This window comes from Somniosus microcephalus, unplaced genomic scaffold, assembly GCF_052327205.1.
Source record: "Somniosus microcephalus isolate GS21.2 unplaced genomic scaffold, FLI_Smic_1.0 unresolved_chr2, whole genome shotgun sequence".
Lineage (NCBI taxonomy): Eukaryota > Metazoa > Chordata > Chondrichthyes > Squaliformes > Somniosidae > Somniosus > Somniosus microcephalus.
Genome location: NW_028225180.1, coordinates 3,728,169 through 3,751,179, shown reverse-complemented (window position 1 = coordinate 3,751,179; position 23,011 = coordinate 3,728,169). Strand labels below are relative to the sequence as shown.

The 23,011-nt window shown below is 46.8% G+C and overlaps 1 pseudogene; it reads right to left on the bottom strand.

Annotated features, from left to right (window-relative positions):
- LOC147092046 (uncharacterized) overlaps positions 1-23,011 on the bottom strand; it is an 81,178-nt pseudogene that overhangs the window by 32,665 nt on the left and 25,502 nt on the right.

Below are 23,011 nucleotides of genomic sequence, written 5' to 3'. Positions count from 1 at the left end.
AGGCCAATCGGCCCCTCGAGCCTGCTCCGCCATTCAATAAGATTATGGCTGATCTGATCCTAACCGCCAATCCACTATCACAGAACCATCTCCTGAATCTAACAGAATTAGACACACGAAATAGGAGCAGGTTCAGCCTACAGGGCCCCTGGGCCCGCTCCGATACCCACAGGGCCATGACCGTTCCGAACCTAGACTCATGTCCAAATTCCTGCCCGCTCCCCGTAACCCTTAATTCCCTTTACTTCTAGGAAACTGTCTATTTCTGTTTTAAATTTATGTAATGATGTAGCTTCTACAGCTTTTTGGGGCAGCATATTCCATGGACCTACCACCCTCTGAGTGAAGTAGTTCCTCCTCATCTCAGTTTTGAAAGATCTGCCCCTTATTCTAAGACTATGCCCCCTAGTTCTAGTTTCACCCATCATCGGGAACATCCTCCCCGCATCCACCCGATCCAACCCCTTCACAATCTTTAATGTTTCAATAAGATCGCCTCTCATTCTTCTGAACTCCAATGAGTAGAGTCCCAAGCGAGTCAACCTCTCCTCATATGTCCATCCCCTCATCCCCGGGATTAACCGAGTGAACCTTCTTTGTACTGACTCGAGAGCAAGTATGTCCTTTCTTAAGTATGGACACCAAAACTGTACGCAGTATTCCAGGTGCGGTCTCACCAATACCTTGTACAACTGAAGCAATACCTCCCTATTTTTATATTCTATCCCCCTAGCAATGAAAGCCAAAATTCCATTGGCCTTCTTAATCACTTGCTGCACCTGCATACTAATCTTTTGATTTTCGTGCACCAGGATCCCCAGATCCCTTTGTACTTCAGTAATTTCCAGTTTCTTGCCATTAAGATAATAACTTGCTCTACGATTTTTCCTGCCAAAGTGCATAACCTCACACTTTCCAGTATTCTATTCCATCTGCCAAAACTCTGCCCACTTACTTAGCCTGTCTATGTCCACTTGCAGGTTTTTTATGTCGTCCTCACTCTCTACTTTCCCTCCCATCTTAATTTCATCTGCAAACTTTGATATGTTACACTCGGTCCCCTCCTCCAAATCGTTAATATAGATTGTAAAGAGTTGGGGACCCAGCACTGACCCCTGCGGAAAACCACTAGTTACTGATTGCCAGTCTGAGAATTAACCATTTATCCCAACTCTCTGGCTTCTGTTAGATAGCCAATCCTCTATCCATGCCAAAATATTACCCCCAATCCTGTGATTTTTTATCTTAAGCAATAATCTTTTGTGTGGCACCTTGTCAAATGCCTTTTGGAAGTCTAAATACAGTACGTCCACTGGTTCCCCTTTGTCCACCCTATATGTTACATCCTCAAAGAACTGCAGCAAATTTGTCAAACATGACTTCCCCTTCATAAAACCATGCTGACTTTGCCCTATTAAATTATGATTATCCAAATGTCCTGTTACTGTCTCCTTACTAATGGACTCCAAAATTTTACCTACCACAGATGTTAGGCTAACCGGTCCATAGTTTCCAGCCTTCTGTCTACTGCCCTTTTAAATAAGGGTGTTACAGTAGCAGTTTTCCAGTCTGCCGCGACCTTTACCGAGTCCAGGGAGTTTTGGAAAATTATTACCAATGCATCCACAATCCCTACCGCGACTTCACTCAAGACCCTCGGATGTAAGCCATCAGGTCCAGGTGATTTATTCGCCTTGACTCCCATTATTTTACCGAGTACCACTTCCTTAGTGATGTTGGCCGTGTTTAGCTCCTCCGCCCCTTTAGCCCCCTGTTTGTCCAGTGTTGGGATATTCTTAGTGTCTTCTACTGTAAAGACTGAAATAAAATATTCATTCAGTGTTTTTGCCATCTCCATAATTCCCACCATTAATTTCCTGGTCTCATCTTCTAAGGGACCAACATTTACTTTAGCCAACCGTTTTATTTTTATATAACTATAAAACTCTTACTATCTGTTTTTATATTTTTTGCTAATTTACTTTCATAATCTATCTTCCCTTTCTTAATCAAACTTTTTGTTATTCTTTGCTGATGGACCGCTGAACTCTCTGAGTGGGCAGTACTGAGAGAATGCTACTGTGTCGGATGGGCAGGACTGAGAGAACGCGGCACTCTCGGTGGGGCAGTACTTAGGACGCACTGCACTGTCAGAGGGGCAGTACTGAGTGAGTGCCGCACTGTTGGAGGGGCAGTACTGAAGTAACGCTGTGCCATCGGAGGGGCGCTACTGCGGGAGTGCTGCCCTGTTGGAGGGACATAAATGAGGGAGCGCCTCGTTGTCTGAGGGGCAGTGCTGAGGGAGCGCTGCATTGTCAGAATGGCTGTACTGAGTGAGCGTTGTAATGTGGGAGGGACAGTACTGATGGACCGCTGAACTCTCTCAGTGGACAGTACTGAGCGAGTGCTGCAGTTTCGGAGGGTCAGTGCTGTGAGAGCGCGGCACTCTCTGACGGGGAGTACAGATGGATCGCCACACAGCTGGAGGGACAGTACTGAGGGTCGGTTGCACTTTTGAATTGACAGTACTGAGGGAGCACCGCACTCTCGGAGGGTTGGGACTGAGGGAACACTGCCCTGTCGGAGGGGCAGTACTGTGGGAGGCAAGGCCAGCATTTATTGGTTTTCCCTAATAGCCCCTGCGAAGCTGGTTGTGGGCCATCTTATTGAACCGCTGCACTCATTGTCGTTAAGGTAATCCCACAGTGCTGTTTGGTAGGGATTTCAAGGATTTTAAACCAGCGATAATGAAGTATCGATCGATATATTTCCAAGCTGGGGTGGTGTGCAACTTGGAGGGGACCTTGGAGGTGGTGGTGTTCCCATGCACCTGCTGCCCTTGTCCATCTAGGTGGAAGAAGTCGCTGGTTTGGGAGGTGCTGCCGCAGAAGCCTTGGCGAGTTGCTGCAGTGCATCTTGTGGATGGTACACACTGCAGCCATGGTACAGCAGTGATGGAGGGCGTGAATGTTCCAGGTGGTGGATGGGGTGCCAAAAAAACAGGCTGCTTTGTCCTGGATTGTTTCGAGCTTCTTGAGTGTTGTTGGAGCTTCACAAATCCAGGCAAGTGGAGAGTATTCCAACACACTCCTTAATTTTGCCTTGTGGATGGTGGAATGGCTTTTGGGGAGTCCGGAGGTGAGACTCTCGCTGCAGAATACCTAGCCTCTGACCTGCTCTTGAAACCACAGTATTTATGTGGCTGCTCAATTAACTTCCTGGTCAATGGTGACACCCAGGATGTTGATGGTGGGTGATCCGGCGATGGTAATGCCGTTGAATGTCAAGGGGAGATGGTGAGACTCTCGCTTGTTGGAGATAATCATTCCCTGGCACTTTTGTGGCGCGAATGTTGCTGGGCAATTATCAGCCCAAGCCTGAACGTCGTCCAGGTCTTGTTGTATGCGGGCATGGACTGCTTCATTATCTGAGGAGTTGTGAATGGCGCTGAACACTGTGCAGTCATCAGCGAACATCCCCATGTCTGAACTTATGTTGGTGTGAAGTTCATTCATGAAGCATCTGGAGATGTTTGGTCCGAGGACACTGACCTTAGGATCGCCTGCATCGATGTCCTTGGGCTGTGATGATTGAACCTCAACCACCACAAGCATCTTCCTTTGTGCTAGGTATGACTCCAGCTGATGGACCGTTTTCCTCCTGATTCCCAATGACTTTAATTTTACTAGGGCCCCTTGATTCCACACTCAGTCAAATGCAGCCTTCATGTCAACTCTCACCTCTCCTCTGGATTTCAATTCCTTTGTCTATGTTTTGAACAAGGCTGTAATGAGGTCGAGGGCCGAGTGATCTTGGCGGAACCCAAACTGGGCATCAGTGAGCAGCTTATTGATGATTAAGTGCGGCCTGGTCTCACTGTTGATGACGCATTGCATCACTTTGCAAGTGGTTCACGGTAGACTGATGGGGCGGTTATTGGTTGGTTGTATTTGTCCTGCTTTTAGTGGCCAGGTCATACCTGTGCAGTTTTCCACATTGCCGGATAGTTGCCAATGTTGTAGCTGTACTGGAGCAGCTTGGCTAGTGTCGCGGCTAGTTCTTGAGTACAAGTTTTCAGCACAACTGCCGGGACGTTCTCGGGACCCATAGCCATCGCTGTATCCAGTACGCTCAGCCGTTTCTTGACATCACGTGGAATGAATCGAATTGGCTGAAGACTAGCTTCTATGATGGTGGGGACCTCACGAGGAGGCCGATATCTATCATCAACTCGGCACTTCTGGGTGAAGAAAGTTGAAAATGATTATGTATTGACTTTTGTACTAATGTGTTAGGCTCCACCATCATTGAGAATGGGGATATTCATCGAGCCTCCTCCACCCGTTTGTTGTTCAATGGTCCACCACCATTCACGACTGGATATGGCAGTACAGCAGAGCATTGATCTGATCCGTTGATTGTGGGATCACTTCACCCTGTCTATAGCATGCTGCTTCCGCTTTTTAGCGTGCATATATTCCTGTGTTGCAGCTTTCCCAGACTAGCTCCTCATTTATATATACGCCTGGTGCTGCTCCTGGCATGCTCGCCTACACTCCTTACTGAACCAGGGTTTGTCCCCTGGCTTGGTGGTAATGTTAGACTGAGAGATATGCACGGCCATGAGGTTACAGATTGTGGTGGAATACAATTCTGCTGCTGTTGATGGTCCATAGCGCCTCATGGATGCCCAGTTTTGAGATCCAAATCTTTTCTGAATCTATCCCTATTAGCACGGTGGTAGTGCCACACAACACAATTGAGGTGTCCACAGTGAGAAGACGGGCCTTCGTCTCCACAATGACTGTGCGTTGGTCACTGCTATCAATTCTGTCATGGACAGATGCATCTGCGACAGGTAGATTGGTGAGAACGAGGACAAGTACATTCCTGCCTCGTGTTGTTTCTCTCACCACCTGTCGTAGGCTCGGACTGCCAGCCATATCCTTCAGCATTCTGCAAGCTCGGTCAGTAGTGGAGTTACAGAGCCACTCTTGGTGATGGACAATGTGTCCCCCCACCCAGAGTAAATTCCGTACTCATGCTACATTCAGTGCTTCTTCCAAGTGGTGTTCAACATGGAGGTGCACTGATTCATCAGCTGAGTGTGGGATGTCTGTGGGAATCAGCAGGAGATTGTCTTGCGAATACTTGACCTGAAGCTATGTGTCTTATTGCGGTCCAGAGTTAATGTGGATGTCCCTGTGCTTGGAGTTTTTGATGGGGCAGTGTAGAGGGCGATTTACTCTTTATCTAATCCGTGCTTTAGCTGCCCTGGGAGTGTTTGATGGGGCAGTTTGGAGGGAGCTTTGCTCTGTATCAAATCCGTGCTGTACCAGCCCTTGGAGTGTCTGATGGGACAGTTTGGAGGGAGCTTCACTCTGTATCTAACCCGTGCTGTACCTGCCCTGGGAGTGTTTGATGGGATACAGTCGAAGAAGCTTTACTTTGTATGTAACCAGTGCTTTATCTGCTTATGGAGTGTTAGTTCGGACAGTGTACAAGGAGCTTTCCTCTCTATTTAACTCATTCTGTATCTATACTGAGAGAGATCGATGGGATAGAGCAGAGGCAGTTTTACTCTGCATTTCACCATTGATGCACGTGCCCTGGGAGTGTCTGATAGAACAGTGAAGAGGGGAATTTAATCTGTATCTAACCAGTTCTGTACGTGCCCTGGGACTGTTCGATCGAACAATGTGGAGGAAGCATTTCTCTTTATCTAACCATTGCGTTACGTGACCTGGGAGTATTTGATGCAACAGTGTAGAGGGAGGTTTACTCTCTATCTAAACTGTGCTGTACCTGTCCAGTTAGTGTTTGATGGGAGAGTGTAGATGGAAATTTACTCTGTATCTAACTCATGCTATAAAAATCGTGGGAGTGTTTGATGGGTGAGTGCATAGGAAGCTTTACTCTGTGTTTCACCAGAACAGCATGTGCCCTGGGAGCGTTTGATGGTACAATGTAGAGGGAGCTTTTCACCGTATCTAACCCATGCTGTAACTGCCTTGATCGTGTTTGATGGTCCATTTTCGAGGTCGCTTTACTCTGTATCTCACCCGTGCTATAGCTGCCCTGGGAGTGATTGATGGGACAGTGTAGAGAGATCTTTACGCTGTATCTAACCCGTGCTGTAGCCGCCCTAGGCGTGTTTGATGGTACTGTATAGAGGAAGTTGTATTCTCTATTTAACTCATGCTCTAACTATCGTGGGAGTTTTTGGTGGGGCAGTGCATGGGAAGCTTCATCCGTGTTTCAACACAGCAGCACGTGCCCTAGGTGTGTTTAATGGGACAGTGTAGATTGAACTTTACGCTATATTTAACCATTGCTGCACGTGACCTGGGAGAGTTTGATGGTGCACTGTAGAGGAAGCAGAACACTTTATCTCACCATCGCGTTACATGCCCTGGGACTGTAAGATGGGGCTGTGTGAAAGGAGATCTAATCTGCATCTAACCAGTTCTGTGCTTGCACTGTGATGGTTTCATGGGAGAGTTTAGAGGAAGCCTTACTCTGTATCGAACCCGTGCTGTACCTGCCCTGGGAGTGTTTGATGGGTCTGTACAGAGGGAGATTTACTCTCTACCTAATAGATGCTGTACCTGCCCAGGAAGTGTTTGATGGGACACCGTATAGGGAGCGTTAATGTGCATCTAGCCAGTGCTGTACGTGCACTGGGAGTGTTTGATGGGACAGTGCTGAGGGAGCTGTACTCTGTATCTAATTAGTGCTGTACGTGCACTGCGAGTGTTTGATCAGACAATGTGGAGAATGTATTAATCTTTATGTAACCGTTGCTTTCCGTGCCCTGGGAGTGTTAGCTTGGACAGTGTAAATGGAAATTTACTCAGTATCTAACCCGTGCTGTGCCTGGCCTGGGAGTGTTTGATCGGATAATTTGTAGGAATCATTACTCTTTATCTCACCATTGCTTTACGTGCCCTGGGTGTGCTTGATGTGACAGAGTAGACGAAGCTTTACCTGCCCTTGTAGTGTTTAATGGGGCAGTGTAGAGGGAACTTTACTCTCTATTTAATTCACGTTGTACATATCTTGGGAGTGTTTGATGGTGTAAACGGTTTTTGATCGTAGCCCAATTTCTAGATGGACGGTTCGAATCGCCCCCGCCTTACGGAAGTTCTATACCCGGGAATTATTTTTCAGAGTGTAAATGAAATAAGTCATGGACAGGAATGTTTCGGTGAAAAATCAAACTTATATTTATTTGGTCTAACATACACTGGCTAAAACATGCACTACTAAACGAAATCACTGCTTCTGTGGAGAATCAAATCCAGCTTACAATCTTCATACATACAGCACAAAATTGGGGACTATAACAAGCAGCAATTCCCCTGTTGCTATGGTGAACTCTAATTCCACGCCTATCAATGAATTACCCAGTCGCATGAACCCCTTCAACTGGCTGAAGCAAACGAAGCTCCCATCCTCGGAATATCCCAAAAGCTTCGCTTCTGAGAGACTATGCTTACCCCCACATGCGGTCGGTTTCGATTGCTCCGCTCGTCTGGTGCTTCTTGCTAGTTCAATCTTGTAGGAGCAGGGAGCGAGAGGGAGAGAGAATGGTTGAAAAGAATCTATCTTTATAGTAGTCTGGCTACCCCTATCCTTTCCCGCTGATCTTTAAAATCCATTTGTTTCTAAGCACTCCGGTGCTTAATCAGTGATGGGTCATCATCGGACCCATTCGTATTGGATTATTGGCCCTAAGTCTGGGACATATCTTTCGGTCTTTGTGTTGGTAAAAAAACTGGCTCCGTTTCGGCTGGCTGAGGCCAGTGGGTTCATTATTCTGCTTCTCTTCTGAGATGGAGGTGAGAAGCGCTTTTGCATATTCGAGTGGCCTTTTAATCAAGTTCAATGGCCCCTTCTTTTTTCCAGGAGAGTCGGGTGAACCCATACATTCTGGATGACTGACTGTTCTTTAGTCACAGCCAACTGCCATGCATTCTCTGGTGTTTTAGCAAACCAGCCTTCCACACATTTGCAAGGACGATGCCACCACAGGGAAAATGCCCTCAGAAAATCCCATAAAGTCCACAAAAATATTCTCGACAGAGTATTTCTTCAAACAGAGACTTTGCGATCCCTTCAGTCCCCCGTTTGATGCTTTTCCTTCCACAAAGCATCACTCGACGAGAGAGCAAAGGTCAAATACTCCCACAAGTGAAGCTTTTTCCCTGACCTTACGTTTTATTACCATGGCACTGTACCACTTACTGCGTGTCATAGATCCCTTCTACTGAGTAAAACATTAGCGAAACGGATTCTTAACACATTCAAACGTCTGGGTTTCAATTCCCACTGACAAACGTCAAATCAAAATACAGAACATTAATAAGAGCCAAAGGACGTTACCAAAAAGTCACCACGCACATCAGACAGTGCAGCATTGAAAGGTGGTAACAAATTACAAAAATGCAACAGCGCACATTGCGCAATACGGAATGTAAAAGTTTAACCAGAATACAATACACTTGCTTACAGAACTTTGGTAATTACAAGTTTTATAGGGAGAATCCATCATCAACACAAATTAATAACACCTTTCCGGATCGATCTAACACATCTTGCCACCGCGCTTGGAGCATCTGTCTACATTGCCTGCAGCTGGTGTAAAACAAGTAGCTTACAAGGAACAATTGTATGATAACTAATGCATGGGAAAAGATGAGGATCCAGGAAGGAATCTCTATAATCAGACCGATGCCCCACCATGGTGGAGAGACAATATCTTTGATCTCCTCCCCCACTTCTATTGTCTTTTGCTCTAGAGTGTAAAAATGTTTCTGGGAGAGCACAACGCTCTTCATTAACTCAGTGAGGTGTTCCAGCAGAAAAGGAATCGGGTACTCGAAATGCTCCACATAGTACTGGAGACTCGTGAAGGTGTTGTTCACAGTGAAGTGAATGGCCGAGGGTTCGGGAATGGGAGTAATTCACTCTTTTGCCACTTGAACCTCAGCCTTGGGTTTGAATCAAGAACTGCTCTCGCTTACCGGACACCACATGTCCTGGATGTACCATTAGCGGAGCACACTTGTGGTGACATAGTATGCCCCACTCCACAGGTATGCTACCTGTGGAGTTATTGATCTGGGGCCATCACTTCCATGATGCAATTGATAGGTTCCGCGCCTGCAGAAGCAAACCCCGATTTTGGTCACGTAAAAACATTCAAGTGCTGGGGACACAGTATTACGTGTGCACCCCGTCTGACCAAAGAGCTGAATGGGTGCAGCGTAGCGAGATGCTTGTTGCTTAACCATGAAGAGACGCAACCTTGCCTTAGGTCCTCCAGGTTATTGCGGCCCTCGCCCAGCAACCATGCTCCATACAACACACAAACCTGGTTCCGTGCAGCCTGCTCCGAGGCGTTACTGTCCTCCTGTAGCAAATCATTGACAGTTTTTGCTTACCTCTCCAGCTCCGCAATGACCTCCTTATAAATGAACGGTCATTGCCTTGTCCGCAAGAAGCTCTGAACCCACCATTGTATTCTCTTCCCCTAGAATCTTACGCAGTTGTTTCTTTAACCCAGTGATCTGCATCTGGAGTTGTGCATCATCCATATTAGTAATAATACCCGTTCCTGTACTGAACGCTGTGGCTACGTCATTCCAGATCCCTCTTCCCTACCTCCTGGACCACACACTATTCCCAACATTCAGTTTATAAAGCTGTTCTTTCTTTACATTTAGATAGTCCAGTGCATAAAATTCTTGAAACATCGCTTTTAGCAGAGCTTCATGAAGCTTCTCCGTGTTCCTTGGACACCACAGAGGCAGATGGACTTCAGTCAGGTTCAGCATCACGTAAGCCACGGCGTTGTGCACGTTCTGCAACATCACTTTGTCAGTAGGGATTAGCACCAACCAATTCCCTGGAAACCTGGTGGTGGTGGATCACCCATCTACAGTTTTCTATACCGTCGGGGCTCTGGGCGGGGGCATCCTGGTGTATGAGATGAGCTCTGTGGCGTTGATGGTGTTCAGGCGTTTTTGGTTTACACAGGAGTCCACACTCCGATCCCAACCGATCCCACCCCCGACGTCCTGCCATCGCCTGCTAAACGTGATCGGCACACCCGCAGGGCAGATCTTTTCCGACCCCACATACACACATAAATCCCTTCCTCGGATTCCTAGCACTTATCCCAACACTCATTCACTGCTCACTGAGAACCCGTGATCGTCCAGTACGTGTCATTACTTAGTCTTTCCCAGTCAGCTGTCTGGTCCCCTGTATCCACGCTCAGTTTCTTGAGCCACCACCACCTTCCTAGTGGAATGTGTCCCCACCAGTTAAGGCTCACCCGTTTACCCTCTGTTACCCTAACCCGGGAGTCGGTAACTGCTGTTCTCGGGCATGGGATGCACACTTCACCATAGGTGAACTCATCATGGCTGGAATGCCGGGTGGTATTCGACCCCAGCCATCCAGGCCATCTTCCCTCATGGAGATAGATGCTCGCCCCATCCTTCGAGCCACCTCCAGTGGTCCCGTTCAGACACCTCCGCCGATGAAGCCAAAGATAACCAATTCCTCGGTGTCACCCCTGCGACTCGTGCTGGCTTGGTGTTCCATGAAAGCACACAGAATCCAACGTTGTCATTTGGTGAGCCTTACCTTTCCAGACGCAGCCACACACGATTAAAATCCAAACTATACAGACAAGCTAAGGCAACCGAAAGGAGAGAAATATGTTATGTACAGTGCCACCCATCTCCGGGTGGCCACACTAGGTCTCCTCGACACTGGGCCTCTAAAGCCTCTGGCTTCCTTCATGCACCGGTGTGTAAGGAGGCGCCCACGGCACCCTCAGCCGTGGGATCCTGGAACTTCTTCTCACTGCTGCCCCCACAGGCGGAATGACTGGTCTTTCGGTGGGCTCCTAACTGTCCCAGATTAGGGGCTGGAGACCCACACCTGTAGCGCAGCTCACCACTCCCTGCTGTTTCCTCTTCTTATCAGCTCGTTCCCCAGGGTTAAAAAGCTTTGCACTGATTGATATGGAACCACTTAGTGCGTCGGGGAATTTTGGCTGCATATACTGTCGGACTTGCCCTATCCACGATACTGTACAGACCCATGTACAGCGCTTCAAATGACCCTACACTGGTGAAGTTTCTAACCATTACTTGATCTCCGACCTTCCACTCGTTCGGCTTCTCAGGCTCATGCAATAAACGATTTCTACGATGTTGCTTCCCCATGTTACTGGCAGCCTGCCAATGGATCTGCCTGAGATACTCAAGCAAGTTCTTAACAAACTGGTCCCGGTTCACCTCTCTCAACTGACCTTCTGTGAGAACCGGGGCCAGTACATGACTGGGCGTTCTCATGACGCTGCCAGTCATGTGCTCATGCAGGGAATACCCTGTGCTTCTTGACGGGCTGGCTCGGACCCCCATCAGAACTAACGGCAAGACCTCCACCCATTGTCAAGGTGAGTCTCCCATCTTCTTCCGTAACCTTTCCTTGAGGGTCCTATTAATTTGCTCCACAATCCCCGATGACTGCGGGTTGTGTGTGATGCCCCATTTTACCTCTACACCAAGCACCATCAGAGTCGCCAGCATGACTGCCCCTGTGAAGTGACTCCCCTGGTCGGACTTCCCATACTGTGGTAGCCCCCACCTAGAGAACACGTCTCTCATTAGATACTTGCGGTCCCAAAAACAGTAGCTATTCGGCAAGGGAAGGCTTTTACCCATTCATAGAACACATCTACCAGGCCAAGCAGTGGGCAGCGCTCCGATATAATCGACCTGTATGGATTGCCATGGTCCCTCCACACTCCTAGTGTGTCCTTTGGATACCTTCCTTTTCTAGGGGTCAGGGTTGTTTGCAGCACACACCAGGCAAACTGCGGTGAAGTCACAGACATCATCCCTCAGTTACGGCCACCACCCTGCTTGTTCAACCCGTTGCCAGGTGGTCTCCGACCCGGGGTGCACCACTCCTGGACCCTCGTGAGCCAACTGAAGGAATTCTCTCCTGTGCTGCTGCGGAACTACCCACTGTTCACCTCTGAACACCATCCCTTCCTTTACCGTAATACCTGCCACTCCATATGCATCCTCTACCTTATCTTCCTTAGCCAGCGTCTCCAGAAGTGTCTTTAGGGCATGAACCGTGCCTGGAACATATTTAGGTCCGAGGCCAATGCTACCCCTGCACTCCCTTGGGTCCCACCCCTGTCTCTGATCGCTGCTAACTTACTCGACCCATATGGAACCCAAAACATGCCCGTTCGAGCTCCCTCTTTGGCCAGCACGTCGGCCTGCTGATTGCCCTCTGCATGGGGTTCTGTCTTAGAATGGGACTTGATTTGTGGATATAGAAATCCCCCTGGGTTCCTATCGATCTTAAGATCTGTCGCAACAGTGGCTTGGTTGCCAGGGGTTTCCCGTCTGCAGATGTGAACCAGCGACGAGACCAGATGGCTAAATATTCAGTACACGAATTGCAAGTGAACATGCTGTCTGTGCAACTTGTGTAGGGCATAGGGAACTCTTCGGGGTGGGTAACCACATACACCACCGCAGACAGTTTTGCATGCTAAGCATTCATGGTGCTTCGGGAGTTTAATGGCCTTGACAATGCCTGACTTTGGGTCAAAAATCCCGCATCCAGTGAGTCGCTCCCCGGCCGCCACTGTACTGGACCCGTCTACATAGATCTCGCGGCCCACGGGATGGATCGCAGCCCAAAACCCTATGTCGACATCTCATAACCCTTCAAAAGAACATTTGTTGCCCACCACTGGGTAGATCAAATTAGCGGCGAGCTTGGGCTCACAGAGGCCTTTCACACTCAAATTCATCTGCGAGAGCAATAAAGTCCAGCGAGCAATGTGTGCACTGCTCACCATTCCTTCCTTTATCCTCCCATCCACAACCTGAATTAAGATAGTTGCCGGGAACACCCTCATCAAGATTTCTGATCTCCTCACGGCCCAATGTTTGGAAAGCTTGTGCCTCTCACAATTGGAGTAACCCCTCTCTACATCTGTGAGGATTCTTGATGAGTATACCACAGGCCTCAACTTGCCATGCCGCTCCTGGAGCAGCACTGCGCTCAAAATGTCCCCTGTGGCTGCTCCCTCCAAAAAGAAATCATTTCCCCCATCAATTGCTCCTAAAGCCGGTGGGGTCTGCAGATCTCCCTCCAGATGACTAAAATCTTCCACTCCTCATCCCACTCCCAGCCCACTCCCTTGTGGAGGAGCCGGTGTAGAGGAGCTGCCTAAGTGGCATAGTCCTCTATGAAATCCCTGCAGTAATCTGCGAGTCCCAGGAAGGATCTTACCCCCGTTACCGTGGTCGGGGCAGATAGCTCCTCTACCGCCTTCCTCCTCACCTCATCGAAGGCCCTCTCCCCAGCACGTATAGTCAGCCCGAGGAATTTTATTCCTGTTGGCCGATCTGTGCTTTCCTGGGATTAACCTTGAACCTAGATTCCTTTAACAGACCTGACAGCTCAGCCAGCAGTGGGCCATGCTCCACCCCCTCGTTGGAGAACAACAGCAACTCGTCCACGTAATGCACAAGCTGCTGTGGTCTGCTGAACCCTTTTAAACAGCTGGCTATACATTGGTAGAAAATAGAAGAAATGTTGTGAACCCTTGGGGAAGGCAGGTCCATGTGTACTGGTGACCCTTGAAAGTGAAAGAGAGGGATTGACCAGAATCCGTTCGAAATGTCCAGCACCATGAATGTTTTTGCGGATGTTGGGATACTCCTGATCAGGTTGGCTATGGCTGCGATGGTGGGGGCACAGGCTGGGATGTTCTTGTTAAGAACCCGATAGTCCACAGTGGCTCTACACGAATTGTCCAGTTTCCTAACCGGTCAAATCGGAGAGTTCACATGCGTTGCTATGTTTCTCAACAGAACCTGCTCAACCAGTGATCCCACTGCCATCTCTGAATCCGCCTCTGCCTCTCTGGGGAAGTTGAACTGCTTCTGTGGTCGAGCCATGGCGTCTGCTTCTACTCTGACCTCCACCCCTATTACCCTCCCACAGTCGTGCTTGCATGTAGCGAATGCCGCGAGGTTGGCTCGCACATCCGCTATGTACTCTGCCGGGGTAGATGTGACCAAAATTTCAAGGTCATAACTATTCTTGGGCTTCATCGTACACACGGTTCCCTTGCCTTGCTTCCTTGGTATATCTACTACCTCCTTCTACTTTCCCGTGCATACTGCCCCCCAATGACAGTGATTTCGGAAATCCACCAATATCCTGTGGGCCAGTATGAAGTTTGCCCCCAAAATGCCTAATCCCTCCCGCTGCCACCGCATCAGGACACATTTCCACACCGTATAGAGTGTACCCGTATCGATGTCTAGCTTGATGGAAAAAGACCCAGCCTGTTCGTTCCTGGTGAACCCTATTAAGGTATATTGTGCCCCGCTCGATAGAGGGGATGTGGTCGGTTTATCCGCATAAACAATGGCACCTGAAGCTCCAGTGTCCAGCAGATAGGTCCCTTGCACCTTCTCCACCCCCATTTTCACGCACGGTCTTTTCCAAGCATCATAACTTAGTGGGCACTGCTAAACGGGCTGAGAAGCCCCTAGTCATTGGTTGGTATTGTACAGGGCGGATGGGAGAAGGCAGCCCGCTGCAGCCTCAACCCTACCCTGCTCTGCCGGAAGACTGCGCGGAGAACAGCCACTAATTTCGCGAACGGAGCAGTGCTGCTTCCTGCCATAGCAGCGCCTTTCTGCACTGGCGCTGGAGGATCCCCTTTCCCACTCCTATTGTCAGAGACTGGGCAGTCTTTCCTCCAGTGCTCTTTACTCCCGCACCTTTAACAACCTTGTTTCTTCTCTGAGCTACCCGCTTCCTGGCGCCACTCTCTTCCAAAGCTGTCTCCTCTAGGCTTTAACTCATGTACGCTGCCCTTTGGTTTGTCAGCCTCACCCCTAACATTCTTAAAAGAGAGAGTTAACTGCTGGATCACACTCTATTCTGTGGTCTGGGGATCCCTGGAGTCCAACCACCCCTTTAGTTTGGCCACTGTTCCCCACCAGGGTCCTCAACCAATGAGCCCTAGGCTCCCCCTGCAGCTGCGCCCGGTCGGGCACTCCTGCACAGGCACTCCGGGAGATGGGTCAAGCCTGTCTGTGAAAGCCTGCGGTGCCTCCCCAGCTGACTGCAGTGTCCCTTCCACTCGGGAGAAGGGACTTCCATCATTGAGGCCCATAGCCTCTAGAATGCCATCCTTTATCCCCTCTAACGTCCCCTGCCCCTTCTTGCTACCTGCTGAGAGCTACTGGTACAACCTACTATCCGGTGAAAATAAAATAACTTGACCGTCTCACCTTCGTTAAAATTATTGATCACCCCACCTGCTCCATATCCGTAAAATGGACAGATGGGCCCACTGAGCTGGTAAGTTTAGTCAGGTTAGAGACCATTGCCTGCAGCTGGGGGGTTGTATATGGGACCACGGAGTCACGCTGCAGTGCTCCTTGCAGTTGACCGTCTACCGGCTCTCAGTATTTCCGCAGCCAGACATGAAACATGGGAACTCATGCCAGCATTTCGGGTGGTGGTCGAGCGTCCTCCTCTGCCTTACGATCCTCCTTATCTCCCTCCTGCTCTTCCTCATCTACCCGGGACATTCCTGGAGCTATCAAGCAGTCCATCCCTTTGGCCTTAGAGAAGGCATCGATCAAATTCCAGAGCTGCTCCGGGCAACGACTATGATTACCCATATCAAACCCTCCAGTGCTGGCGACACGGTATGCCACCTGAATATTCTTCAACTGCTCTCCGAGCAACTTTACCTCACTCGACAAGCGAGCGTTATCCTCCCTAAGGCAAATGGTATATTGGCCTTCATAGCGAGAGTATTCGTGTACAGGTACAAGGATGTCTTGCTGCAGTTGTACAGGGCCTGGTTGAGAACACACCTTGAGTATTCCTCGCCTTCTCTGAGGAAGGATGTTCTTGCCATGGAGGAAGTGCAGCGAAGATTCACCAGAGTGATACGTGGGATGGCAGGAATAACGTATGAGAAGAGATTGGATCGATTGGGCTTATTCTCGCTGGAGATTAGAAGAATGAGAGGGGATCTCATTGAAACTTATAAAATTCTAACAGGAATGGACAGATTAGATGCAGGAAGGATGTTCTCGATGGTCGGGGAGTCCAGAACCAGGGGTCACAGTCTAAGGATAAGGGGTAAGCCATTTAGCACAGAGATGAGGAGGAATTTCATCACCCAGAGAGTGGTGAACCTGTGGAATTCTCTACCACAGAAGGCAGTTGAGGCCAATTCATTAAATATATTCAAGAAGGAGTTAGATATATTTCTTAAGGCAAAAGGGATCAAGGGATATGGGGAGAAGGCAGGGACAGGCTACTGAATTTGGATGATCAGACATGATCTCATTGAATGGCGGAGCAGACTTGTGGGGCCGAATGGCCTACTCCTGCTCCTATCTTCTATGTTTCTATGTTTCTAACCACCCTCTAGTACCCCTTTTCCTTGCAACCTGTACATTCTGCCGCTGCACCCACCGGACACTCAGCACACAACAAGCCTAGCACACACTTCTAAATGATGTTAACCTTCTTAAACACATATGAAGAAATATTTTCCTCCATTTGTGATCGTTCGCCAAAAGCATTGTCCATGACTGATTTACACCCTTTAACCAAGTTCCTGCCACCAGTCGCCAAGAGATGTAAGCATTTTTTGATCTAAGCCCAGTTGCTTGATGGATGGATCGAATCGCCCCTGCCTTATGAAAGTTCTATACCCGGGAATTATTATTCAGAGTGTAAATGGAATAAGTCATGGACAGGAATGCTTCAGCGAAAAATCGAACTTGTATTTATTTGGTCTAACATACACTGGCTAATACATGCACTACTAAACGAAATCACTATCACTGTGGAGAATAAAATCCAGATTACAATCATCATACATACAGTACAAAACTGGGGACTATAGCAAGCAGTAAGTCCCTTGTTGCTATGGTGGACTATAATTCCACCCCTATCAATGAGTTATCCAGTCACATAAACCCCTTCGCCTGGCTGAACCAAACCAAGCTCCCAACGCAAAATAGCCCAAAAGCTTCACTTCTGAGAGACTATGCTTACCCCCACACGTGGTCAGTTTCGATCGGCTTCTCTAGTGCTTCTTGTCAGTTCGATCTTGTAGGAGCAGGGAGCGAGAGAGTGAGAGAGAGAGAGATAGAATGGTGAAAATTAATCTATCTATATAGTAGTCCCTATCTTTTCCTGTCAATCTTTAAAATCCTTTTGCTTCTGAGCACTCTGGTGCTTAATCTGTGATGAGTCAACCTCGGACCCATGCATATTGGATTAATGGCCATAAACCTGGGACATATCTTTCGGTCTTTGTGTTGGGAAAAAAACTGGCTCCGTTTTGGCTTGCTGAGGCCAATGGGTTCATTGTTCTGCTTCTCTTCTGAGATGGAGGTGAGAAGTGCTTTTACATATTAGAGTGGTTTTTCTACTCAAGTTCAATGGCCCCCTTCCTTTTTCCAGGACTGTCGGGCGAAACCATACATACAGGATGACGGACAGTTCTTTTGTCACAGCCAAATGCCATGCGTTCTCTGGAGTTTTAACAAACTAGTCTTTCACGTATCTGCAGAGGGCGATCCCATAACAGGGAAAATACCCTCAGAAAAATCCCATAAATTCCACAAAAATATTCTTGACTGAGCCCGTCCTTCAGAGACTTTGCAATCCCTTCATTTGTCCACACTCGAATTCTCACCAGCACATTGTGTTTGCTTTTCCGCTGTCACTTTTATCAGATTATAAGTAATGATTAGATTTAGGCTCAAAAACTGCAGAGCGTCGATTCTACAGATGAGAAAAAGACTCAATGGCTTCTTTTATCACAGTCTCACAGAATCATACAGCACAGAAGGAGGCCATTTAGTCGTTCGAAACGTTGCTGAATCTTTGAAAGAGCTATTCAATTAGTGTCCCTCCCCTGTTCTTTTCCCATAGACCTGCATTTCCCTCGCTTCCAGTACTGATCCCGTTTCCTTCTAAAAGTTATTATTGAATCTGCTTCTATCAGCATTTCAGGCAGTGCATTCCAGATCATAAAAACTCAGTGCGTCAAATAAATTCTCCTCATGTTCCCTCTGGTTCTTCTGCCAATTATCTTATATGTGTGTCTTTTGGTTACCGACCCCCGTGCCAGTGGAAAAATTTTCACCTGATCTACTCTATCAAACCCGTCATAACTTTGAACATCTCCAATATATCTCACTTTTATCCTTCTTTTTCTCTGGAGAACAATTCCATTTTCTCTTGTCTCTCCTTGTTAATTAAGCCCCTCGTTTTTGGTACCATTCTAGTAAATCTCCTCTTTGCCCACTCCAAGACCTTGATATCCTTCTTTAAGATTGCTGCCAATAATTGGACAAAATACACGAGCTGGGTCCTAACCAGTGATTTAAAAATGATATAAATGCATAACTTCCTTATCTTGTACTCTGCCTCTTTTTATAAAGCTAATGCTCCGGTGTTTTTTTGTAACAATCTTATCAGCTTGACCTGCCATCTTCAAAGTCTTGTGTACATAAAGTCCCAAGAGTCTCGTTTCCTGCACCCCCTTTAAATTGTACAGTTTAGTTTATAGTGCCTCTCCTAATTTTCCTCCCAGATTTATCGTTCACACCTCTCTGCATTACATTTTTATTAATTCATTGCATGTCCCATGGCTGGCACGGCCAGCATGTATCGCCGATCCCTAATTGCCCTTGAGAAGGTGGAATTGAGCCATCTTCTTGAACCGCTGCAGTCCCTGATGTGAAGGTAGTAGAATATGATTGAATATTACATTCAGTTTGAGGAAGAGAAGAGTTGGTCCAAGACTAGTATTTTAAACTTAAATAAGGGTAATTAGAAGGGCATGAAAGCAGAGCTAGCTACAGTGAACTGGCAAATTAAGTTAAGGGATAATTCAATAGAGTTGGACTGGCAGATATTTAAGTTGATATTTCAGAATACACAGAATATGTACATTCCAACGAGAAAGAAAAATTGCTAGGGGAGGCTCCACCGACCGTGGTTAATTAAAAAAGTTAGAGGTGATATCAGACTCAAAGAAAAAGCATATATTTGCTGAAAGATGTGTGTCAGGTCAGAAGATTGGACTAAATATAAAAAACAGCAAATAATGACTAAAATATTAATATGGAGTGAAAAATTAGAGTACGAGGGAAAGCTAGCTAGAAATATAAAACAGATAGTAAGAATTTCTTTAGATATTTGAAGAAGAGATGATTTAACAATGTGAGCGTTGGGCCCAATAAAAGTTAGTCTGGGGAATTAATAATGGAAAATAGGGAGTTAGCAGTTGAATTGAACAGGTATTCTGCATCAGTCTTCACTATAGAGGATACAATAACACCCCAGAAATAGCTGTAAATCAGGAAATGGTAGGGAGGGGGAAATAAAAAAAATTACAATCACCATTGAAGTGGTATTGAGCAAAATCATTGAGCTGCGGGCTGACAATTCACCGGGTCCTGATGGACTTCATCCTAGGGTCTTGAAAGAAGTGGCTAGTGAGATAGTTGTTGTGTTGATTTAAATTTTCCAAAATTCCCTCAATTCGGGAAAGCTTCTATTAGATTGGAAAATAAGAAATGTAACTCCTTTATTCAAAAAGGGAGGGAGACAGAAAGCAGGAAACTATAGGCCAGTTAGCTTAACATCTGTCATAGGGAAGCTGTTAGAAGCCATTATTAAATATGCTATAGCAGGGCACTTACAAAGGTTCAAGCTAATCAGGCAGATTCAAAATGTTTTTGCGAAAGTAAAATTATGTTTAACCAATTTATAGGAGTTCTTTCAGGAAGTAACATGCACTGTGGATAAAGGGGAACCGGTAGATGTACTGTACTTATATTTCCAGAAAGCATTTGATCAGGCGCCATTTCAAAGGTTATTGCTGAAAGTAAAAGCACATGCTGTAGGGGGTAATATACTGGCATGGATAGAATGTTGGCTAGCTAACAGGAAACAGAGACTAGGCTTAAATGGGTCATTTTCTGGTTTGCAAGATGTAACGAGTGGTGTGCCACAGCGATCAGTGCAGGGGCCTCAACTTTTTACAATTTATATAGATGACTTGAATGAAGGCACCGAAAGTATGGTTGCTAAATTTGCTGATAACACAACGGAGGAAAGTATATTGTGAAGAGGACGTAAGGAGGGATAAAAATAGGTTAAGTGAGTGGGCAAAATTCTGGCAAATGAAGCATGATGTGGGAAAATGTGAAATTGTTCATTTTGGAAGGAAGAATAAAAAAAGCATATTATCCAAATTCTGAGAGATTGCAGCTGTCTGAGATATAGAAGGATCTGGGTGTCTAGTTAATGAATCACAAAAGTTTAGTATGCAGGTACAGAAAGTAATTAGGGAAGCTAATAGAATGTTAAAGTTTATTTCGAGCGGAATTGAATACATAATTAGAGAGTTTATGCTTCAAATATACAGAGCATTGGTGAGACCACATCTGGAATACTGAGTACAGTAATGGTCTCTTTATTTAAGAAAGGATGTAAAAGCGTTGGATGCTGTTCAGAGAAGGTTTACTAGTCTAATACATGGAAGGGGTGGGTATTCTTATGAGGAAAGGTTGGACAGGCTAGGCTTTTTTCCGCTGGAGTTTCAAAGTAAAGAGTTGATTTGATTGAAACATATAAGTTCCTAAGGGGCCTTGACAGTGTGGATGTGGATAGGATGTTTCCTCTTGTAGGAGAATTTAGAACTAGGTGTCACCTTATAAATAAGGGGTCGCCCATTTTAGACAGGGATGAGGAGACTCTTTTTCATGGGGAATGAGCTTTTGGAACCTCTTCCTCAGCGGGCGGTGGAAGCAGTGTCTTTGAATATTTTTTAGGAAGAGGTGGATCGATTCTTGATAAGCAAGGGGTGAAATGTTATCGGGGTTAGGCGGAAATGTGGAGTAATCAATCAGCCATGGTCTTATTGAATGCCAGAGCAGGTTCGATGGGCCGAATGGCCTAGCCCTTCTCCTAATTCGTATATTCGTACTCCCACAGCACTATTACGGAGGGACTTCACCCAGTGACGATGAAGGAACGGCGATATACTTCCAGGAAGGTGTGTGACTTGGATGGGAATGTACTGGTGGTGGTGTTCCCATGCGCCTGCCGCCCTTTTACTTCTAGGTGGTAAAGGTCACGGGTTGGGAGATGCTGCCGAAGAAGCTTTGTTGAGTTGCTGAGTACATCTTGTAGATGGTACATATTGTGGCCAAGGTGCACAGGCGGTGCAGTTATTGAATGTTTAATGTTGTGCATGGGGTGCGAATGAAGCGGGCTGCATTGTCCTGGATGGAGTCGAGCTTCTTGAGTATTGTTGGAGCTGCACTGATCCAGACAAGTGGAGAGTATTCCATCGCAGTCCTGACTTGTGCCTTGTAGACGGTGGAAAGGCTTTCCCTTGTCAGGAGGTGAGACAGTCATAGAAACATAGAAGCTAGGAGCAGGAGTAGGCCATTCGGCTCCTCTAGCATGCTCTGCCATTCAATGCGATCATGGCTGATCATCCAAGTTCAGTTCTCATTCTTCTAAACTCCAGCGAGTACAAGCCCAATCGAGCAATCTCTCCTCATACGTCATTCCTGCCATCCCAGTTATCAGCCTGGTGAATCTTCGCTGAACTCCTTCCAAGGCAAGACTATCCTTCCTCAGATAAGGCGACCAAAACTGCACACAATACTCAAGGTGTGGTCTCACCAAGGCCCTGTACAACTGTAGCAAGACACCCTTGTTCTTGTACTCAAACCCTCTCGCTATGAATGCCAACGTACCACTTGCCTTCTTAACCACCTGCTGCACCTGCCTGCTTACCTTCAGCGACTGGTGCACAAGGACACCCAGGTGTCGTTGCAGCTCCCCTTCTCCCAATCAATTACCATTCAGATAATAATCTGCCTTCCTGTTTTTGACACAAAAGTGGATAACTTCACATTTATCCACGTTATATTGCATCTGCCATGCTTCTGCCCAATCACCCAATCTCTCCAAATCATCCTGTAGTTTCTCGGCATCATCCTCACAATACTCAGGTCCACCCAGCTTCGTTTTGTCTCCAAATTTGGAGATATTACATCAGGTTCCCTTGTCTAGATCATTAATATATATTGTGAAAAGCTGGGGTCCAAGGACTGATCCCTGCGGTACCCCAATTGTCACTGCCTGCCACTCGGAAAACGATCCATTTTTCCAACTCTTTGCTTTCCACCTGCCAACCAGTTCTCTATCCAAGTCAAAACCTTGCCACCAATGCCATGTGCCTTAACTTTACACGTGAATCTCTTATGTGGGACCTTATCAAAAGCCTTCTGAAAGTCCATATACACCACATCCACTGGTTCTCCCTTACCTAATTGACTAGTTTCATCCTCAAAAAAATTCCAGTAGATTAGTCAAGCACGATTTACCTTTTGTAAATCCATGTTGACTTTGTCTGATCCTGTCACTGTTTTCCAAGTGCTCTGCTATTACAGCTTTTATAATGGACTCTACCATTTCCCCCCCTACCGATGTCAGGCTTACCGGTCTGTAATTCCGCATTTTCTCTCTACCACTTTTTTTAATTGTGGTGTAACATAAGCTGATGTAAGAAAAAGGAGACTTACCATCAAGTAACTTTAAAGTAAGCTTTAAGTAACTTATAAACGCACTATATACACAAGAGAGGTCTTTACCATGCCTCTGGTCGAAGCCTCTTACAATACTGAACAGACCAGTATTTATACCAGTCGAACAGGAAGTGACATATGACAGGAAGTGAGGTATGTACACAGTTCATAGTTCATAGTTCACAGGAAGTGATGACATAACTTCCCGGAAGTTATCATTTTTATCACATTCTTCCCTCCTGCAGGATTAGGAGGCTGTGGTCTACCTTTTGGTCCGCAGCCGCCGAACA